This window comes from Rhamphochromis longiceps, linkage group LG23 (assembly GCF_057381845.1).
Source record: "Rhamphochromis longiceps isolate RC_006_pf linkage group LG23, R_longiceps_female_GT1.1, whole genome shotgun sequence".
NCBI lineage: Eukaryota > Metazoa > Chordata > Actinopteri > Cichliformes > Cichlidae > Rhamphochromis > Rhamphochromis longiceps.
This window is the reverse complement of record NC_140578.1, coordinates 10,876,196-10,884,367: the sequence shown is the minus strand read 5'-3', so window position 1 is coordinate 10,884,367 and position 8,172 is coordinate 10,876,196. Positions and strand designations below refer to the sequence as shown.

Here is an 8,172-nt window from a genome sequence, read left to right as displayed (position 1 = left end):
AAAAAGTAATCAGTAAGTAATTACTGATTACTTTCCCCCAAAAAGTAATCCCGTTACTTTACTGATTACTTATTTTCAAAAGTAATTATTTACTTAGTTACTTTTTAAAAGCATGATTTACAACCTGAATAGGTAATAAAGCGATAGATCTTTCAGCCCAATTCTACTTTTTCTGCATAATCCATCATATAAAATGTAATTAAATTACATTCCTGCCTGCCTGCTGAATAGATATGTCTCAAAGGCATGACCAGGTGATTGAAAACAGCTGTGGGAGTCAGTTTCCGCCTACACCACACCCCGAAACCCACTTCTCCACCCCTCCCCTGCAGCTGAGCCACAAACCACTCCCACTGCACCGTCTCCTTCACTGACAATGTCAACCTCTGCTGAGTACTCACACAGTCATTCAGATACGATGGTATACATCCACATAGACTTGGAGCAAAACTTCTTTCCCCAAACATCTCATACTCTATTATCCACTTAGGTACCATCACAGCAGGTGAAGTCAATTCATCACAGTCATCACTCACTCAGTCTGACATCATTTGGGTCCTAAATGGTGGAGATAGGACCCCAAGTAAACATTATGAATCCCATATTGAGAGCTCTTCCTTTATAATAAGGAACCACATATTTTTTGATCCCTTGAACTTCTCACCGTCTACACAAACATCACTATATAACTTTCCCAAATCATAATAATTAACAACATCATTATAAATAACAACAGACCAACAACAGAGAGTTTTGGATATTACGCAAAAACAGGAGGGACGTGGGATCGCTCTGATACACGGCATACGATACGATAAAAATAAATAAAATTGCTCGTACTCATGCTGCCCCGACATCAGCCAGCGCCTATTGGGAATGGTACAGGCACCGATCGTTTTTCCATCGCCCATTTGCTGGAAGTAAGGGCTCCCTCCGTTTGCGAGGTGTGCCTGCTGCTTGCGGCACAGGGAGGAGAGGGCTCTGGCTGGCTGGAGCAGCATCCAGTGGCGTCGTTAGGCCTATTTTAGGGGTGCTGAAGCCTCCCTAAAATATTCTTAAGCCCCCCTAAATAATTTGGTGGGGTTTTTTTTTTTTTTTTTTTTTTTTTTTTTAACTTATTCGATTTTTTTTTTACAGAACTTGCAGACAAATTCAATATAAAGATGCAGGAATATGAGTTTAAAGAAATAATAATATAAACCTGTCGCTATTCACACAAATATGATCATAACTCGGTTGGTCCCTTTCGCTTTACATTGTTAAGGTAGCGTCAGTGCTTCGTTATCCAATCCCTTCCAGTTGTTCACAGGGGACATCCACATGACTGAAAATCCAGTCCTCGTTTTCACTGCTACTTTACACTCCGCTCGTATACACCTGCAGAAACACTAGCGTGCATGTGGCAAACGGCAAGAAATCATGGATATACGCAAGTTTTTCAAGAAAGTAAGTCTTCATCACTGGCTGGTAGTAACAATTAGTTAGCTCCAGCTAACAGCAGAGAGTCCCATGTAAATAATGAACCAGGTGCTCCCCATTTTGTAAATAAAAACCTGGCTAGCGCACTAAGTTAAATTGTTAGCATAATGTTAATTTCTGTCACTCGTTTTAGCTCTGAAAAATCCAGCTGAGCTCATTCAGGTATGGTTATCATCAGTGGAAATAATAATAATCACTCCATCCCCATTAACCTGTAGGAGTCAGGGCAGAGGAGCACAGAGAGGCAGAGGGGAGAGACGTCTGCTGGAGAGGTGAGTCAAAGGATGGAGTCATTTGTGATGGAGACAGTCTGATTAGAATTTTATGGGACTCAATATGGATATGAAATATGAAACATTTCAGTCACGGTACAACATATAAGACCTGTTTAACTTGAGCTTTTATTTAGGAGAGTCAAGGTTAGAAAGTGGAGAGAGCAAAGAGAGAGATATGTATATAAGTCAAATTAGCCTGACTCACATATTTTTGAGGGTTCTATTTTAATATTACTTCAATTCAAGTAATTTAGTAATATTTTTCAGGGCTTTAAATTGCAACCATTTTAGTCACATGCGTGCTCAAAATATAATGTTTGTAACTTCAAAATATTTGGGAGCAACAAATTACTGTGGAGCGGGAGCAGAAGTCATGATATTAGCAATTTACATTACAATTCAGTATGTTTTAATGTATCTTGAAGGGTGAGGCAGAAGGAGTGGCTGAGGGAGAAAAAGGTCAACAGGCAAGTTCAAGTCAGAGAGAGCAAGGAGAGACAGAGGAGCTGCAGCAAATAGATCGAGAGGCAGAGGAAGATCAAGTTATTACAGAGAGAGGAGAGCAAACAGGCCAAGAGAGGGAAAATGATGAAGCAGCTGCAGCAACTCATTCTACTACAGGGTTTGATTTAGGTGACAAAGACACAGGGCCCAGACAGGTGAAGCTGAAGAGCTATCCACATGATACTTTTGGTACACAGAAGCGAGCATTTAACCACAGCTGGTTTGAAAAGCACAACTGGTTAGAATATTCAGTCAACCAGAATGCAGCTTTCTGCTTCCCATGTAGAGTGTTTGGCAAAAACATCAAACATGATAGTTTGGTCAGTAACGGTTGCAAGAACTGGAAGAAAGCTTTAGTCATCTTTGGCAAGCATGAGATGGCACAAACACATAAGGACAGTGTTGTTACATGGAAAAGCTACCAGGGAACTAGCAAACAGGGAAACGTTGCACAGATGATAGCAACTGCAAATGTGAGTGAGATAGTCGAAAGAAGAGAGTATCTCAGACGAATTGTTGCAGTCACCTCTATGTTAGGGAGACAGGGACTCCCTTTTCGTGGTCATGATGAAGGTGAAGACAGCCCAAACAGAGGGAATTTTCTTGCGTGCATGGAGCTTTTGAAGGAGTTTGATGCTTTTCTTCAAAAACATAATCCCCCATCAAATGCACAGTATATCTCACCAACATCCCAGAATGACATGATTGACTGTTGTGCCTAGGAAGTTACTAGTGTCATTGTATCTGAAATGACAAAGTCTAAAGTCTATTCCATCATGGTGGATGAGGCAAGGGATAAAAAGGCAGAGCAGTTAGCTGTTTGTGTCAGGTACGTGTCAGAGGGGGCAGTGAAGGAGCGTTTCCTTGCACTTGCAGAGATAAAATCATTTGATGCCCAGTCCATTGCAAATGAGATTCAGCAGCAGATCCAAAACTATGGTCTTGCAGAGCTTAAGTGTGTAGCACAAACATATGATGGTGCAGCCGTTATGAGTGGCTCCACTGGAGGTGTACAAGCACATTTTAGAAGGCTCCATCCTGAGGCTATCTATGTGCATTGTTATGCTCATCAACTCAACCTGGTTTTGTGCAATACTTGCAAGGCTGTCCCAGAGGCTGTGGAGCTTTTCAGCTTGTTGGAGTGTGTGTATTCTTTCTTCAGCACCTCCCTAGTCAATCATCATAAGTTCATGGAGACTCAGGCAAAGCTTGGATTGACAAAAACTGAGCTTGTGCAACTTTCAAACACTCGCTGGGCATGTCAGTTGCGATCAATCAGTGCAGTTCTTGAGACATTGCCTGCCATTTTGGAGTGCCTATCTGCAATTAGATCCCCCATAGCTGTTGGTCTCAGAGCAAAGCTCTACAAGTTCTCAGCAGTCTATGCACTACTGATGTTTCAGTCGATTCTGTCTGTAACCGAAGGACTCCACAAATTCCTGCAGAAAGAGACTTTAGACCTGGCAGAAGCTTTTATCTGCAAACAAGCTGTGTGTGACACACTTAAGGGCAAACACTCAGATGCATTTGCTACAGAGCTGTATGAGAAAACCAAGGCCCTGTGTAACACCCACAGTATCCCTGAACCAGGTGCCAAGACAAGGCACAAACAGAGGAAAATGGAGGATTTTGTCCCGGAGGCAACTGTGGGTTCACGCACTGAATTGAACAACTCAGACACACTGAAAAGAGAGTTACTTTTCCCTTGTGTGGATCGGATGGTTGGCGAGCTTGATCAAAGATTTTGCAGTGTAGATGCAGGGCTGCTAAAAGGCGTCCAGGCATGCAGTCCTAAATCTGAGAACTTCTTGAGTGAACCACACTTGAATGAACTTGCAAAGCACTACAGACTTGACCTGAAAAAAGAGGAGGTTCTGGTGGCCAGAAACTTTCTTACCCGGAAAACAGAGGCTGGATGTCCACCCAAAAATATGTTGTCTGTGTACAACCTCCTTGATTCAGACATGTTTCCCTCTCTGAAGGCAACCATCCAAGTTGCCCTAACAGTGCCTGTCAGCAGCTGCTCGTGCGAACGGTCCTTTAGTGCACTGCGTCGGCTGCACTCCTGGCTGCGTCAAACAATGGGTCAGAAAAGACTTCACAGTCTTGCAGTCATGTCTATTGAAAAAGACACGCTTCAGCATCTGAGTCACAACAGAGTGATTGACCGATTTGCCACTCTTAAAAACAGACGTCATTCTTTGATGCTTCCACCCACCAAGTAACTGGTGATTGCAGCCAGAAAAATGTACTTTTTTATTTTCAGTTTTTTTCTTGTTATTGATGCAGCAAACACATTTCCTCTGTTTTTTTGTTGTACTGTATTATAAAGCAGACTGAAATAAAACAATAGATCTATTGGTGGCCTAGGATGTTTAATCTGTCCAAAAAAGTAGGAAAACAATTTCTCAGTCTTTGTTTTCTGTTTGTGAAATTTTGTGCTCATTCACTACGTTCGTTCATGTCGTGTGCATCTCTTGGGGGCTAAGCCCCCCCTGTCCTTAAAACCTAGTGACACCCCTGGCAGCATCTAATAACCAACTCGCAAAATACAACAAAATAAAAACAAACCAACAAACACAAAAACACCAGACATTATGATACAGACTTATAATTTGCACCGATGTTTTTTCGAAATTCTATACGCGAAAAGTGAGTGCAAGAGCCCTCGGTGCGCCTGCTCGCTGCTGAAGTCAAAGTAAACTTTATTGTCATCTCTGCTACATACAGTCCAGTATATAGAGAGACGAGACGACGAGGCTCCAGTTGCAGTGCAAGGAAACAAACAATAAATATAAGTAGAGTAAGAAAATAAATATACACTTTAGGACTAGGGGTAGTCGCCAGAGAGAGTGTTCGCCCAGGGCGCCAAACAGGCTAGGACCGCCAATGCAGTGATTATATACTGCACGTGCTCCAACTCCAACTATAATATCATAATTATGACTGCAGAGTGTTCGAGCTTATATCTAAATCTAAATCTGTTATTTCCTTGTTACTTCTCTGAGATTTCAGGTAGTGCCTCTGCTTTCTTCACTTGTTAGACAAACATTTTTTTTGCATAACACAAAAAGGAAAATAAATATGTAATGTCACAGATTATAGATTTGTATATAGATGATATTTATATAGAGTGTTCTTCCTGATAAGGAAGAGCTAAGAGAGACATGTGGAACAAAAGTGATTATAGTGATATATATAAGAAGAGTTATTTATGAAAAGCACAGACAGACTGCACAGTAATGAATAAAGTTCATGATTCCCAGCTAAACAATTGTAATTTCATTGACTTCCCAGGCATAGAACATGCTGTTCCAAGCTCTAGTTTGTGTTTTTCAAAATATTACAAATGTACAGAAAACTACACAAGAGGCTGAAGGTCTTGGGGGAAATCAGCGCTGTTATTGGCAGTATTGTAAGAAAACAGTGAAGAAACAATAGTTTCTCATTCATTATTCTTCCAGGAATATTCATCCAGTGTTATTTGGGGTGCCCGAGATTTTAAGAAGGCTGATGATCACACAGAGTGCAAGTATTTGCAAACATACTTATTATAATTTAATCTCTGGCTCTCTTCCACAGCGTGTCTTTGGCTGCCTTTCCCTCAGCCTTGTTCTGTTGGAGGTTTCTTCCTGTTAAAATGGAGTTTTTCCTTCCCACTGTTGCCAAAGCGCTTGCTCATCATAGGGGGTCATCTGATTTGGAGGGTTTTCTCTGTATTACTGTAGAGTCTTTACCTTACAATAAAATCACAGTGTAATTTACCCCCAGGGTTAAATATTAATTATACTTTAATACTACCTAAAATACTTAGTTGCATCTTGTGAGCATCTGCTCTGCCAGCTGATTGAGTGGCTTGTTTTGTACACCTGACCAAGGAACTAGGGATGGGAATCGAGAACCAGTGTTCCAGTTCCTTGTCATTCTTAGTCTGCTTGTCTATCGATCCGATTTATTGGTTCTTGTACTTAAACTGCAATCAGCTGGTTTCAGTTTTGTGTCTTGAAATGTGAGGTTCAACAGGTAACAAACTGATGAGCAGTCAGGCTGAAGCTTCCATTTCTACCTGTTCATGTTTCTAAAGCAGAATCACGTTGATGATCGCTTTAAAACAGGGGTGTCCAACTCCAGGCCTCAACCTGCAGGTTTTAGATGTGTCCTTGATCCAACACAGGCAAATAAATGGCTAAATTACCTCCTCAACATGTCTTGAAGTTCTCCAGAGGGCGGGTAATGAACTAACTATTTGATTCAAGTGTGTTGAACCACGATTATATCTAAAACCTGCATGAAACCGGCCCTTGAAGCCTGGAGTTTTACACCCCTGCTTTAAAGTCTCTTTGTGCTGGCTTTCATCTTCTCTTTGTGATGTGGGCGTTGTCTTCATACCTAAATACTAAAAGAAAGATCATACGTGTCCTCATCAGGATAGGGATTTGTGTTGGTGTGTGGGGCTGTAGACTCGGGTTAATTTTGTGACATGATGGTTATGAGATAGTGTGTTTCAGATCATTTTACAGACTAACGTGAAAGTAATGTAACTATTGAATTACTTTTTCTTACTAGTAATTCATTAATGCTAATACTTCTGTAAAAAGTGCTTTGCGTAATATGTGTAATACATTCATTCTTTTAAGTAACTACTCACAACAAAGAGGGCACATATCTCCAACATGCACAAACATGTGACCAACAGCATGTAATTAATTTGCATGAACGTAATATGATGTTTGGCGATAGTGGTGACTTTCAAAGAGGAGCCATTGAGAATCGATAATGAAATCAGAATTGCTAAATTCTTATCAGTTCCCATCCCTACAAGGAACATGACTCAAACACTGTCTCCTCCACACAGTCCTCATTCATAAAATGCATTCTTAAAATGCCTGAACATTACAGCCAACAGGTGGATTCATATGAGCTAACAAACAGTGAAGAACCAACCAACCAACCCAGTGACTTCACATTCTGTACTGCCACAAGATGGTGCTACACTCTTTAAACGGAAACTTTAAACTCTTATTTTGAAAATCCAGCTTCACAGACAGAGTTCATGCATGACAGTTTTGGGTTGTTTTTTTTTTAAAGTAGGGCTCCATGGTGTAAATTAGACTTAATACTTGTAGTGGTTTATGTCCACTTTAAGCATCTTGGTACCAAAAATACCCCAAAATTCTGTAAAAATACAAATAAAACAGCATCATCTAGCTTATTATAATATATTATAGCTGGTTTGGCTTAACATAATAGCTTCATAACTTGATTTAAGTTATGAATGAATTTGGGATGAGTAGTAAGAGTAAAAAATGAGTTATCATGCAAAATACCAACTGATATTTCTGTAATAAAATTACATCTGTGTTTAAAACATCCGAGAGAAGTCACCTGATTTAAAAATATGGAGGAACACGAGGAGCAAAGTGTAAACATTACAAAAGTCAAATGATATTAAGAGCAGGAAACTGAAGAATGAGTTTGTTTAAGAAATTGTGTGAAAATCACCACATAATAAAGGTTTCGGACTCACACTGTAATACAGCATTTATAAAGATATTTATGAGGCCGTCTACAGGTTCAGATCAGAAATGAAGTCAGATTAATAGTGCAAACACACAGTCACTGAGACATCAGCATAAGTGAAAGTGTTCTGAATGTGAACACAGATGTGTAAGATGAGTATGTGCGTACATGTTGTTAAAGTAACTATAACAACAGCTCATCTGAATGCTGTGGTTTCTGTGTTTTATCTAGTTTGCTGCACTGAGCTGCACTTTGATAATATCACTTAAATGTGTTAAGTCTTCAGTTTGACTTCTTTACTGTGCTGTGTGAAAGATCAGAGTGTCAGGGTCCTGGGTCTGAGCGACCCAGGATCCCCGAGCAGCTATGAATTATATTATTATTGTATGTATAT

The 8,172-nt window shown here is 40.2% G+C and overlaps 1 pseudogene; it reads left to right on the top strand.

The window, feature by feature from the left end:
• Positions 1 to 2,791: 2,791 nt before the first annotated feature.
• On the top strand, positions 2,792 to 4,546 carry LOC146641347 (zinc finger MYM-type protein 1-like; annotated as a pseudogene).
• Positions 4,547 to 8,172: the final 3,626 nt, after the last annotated feature.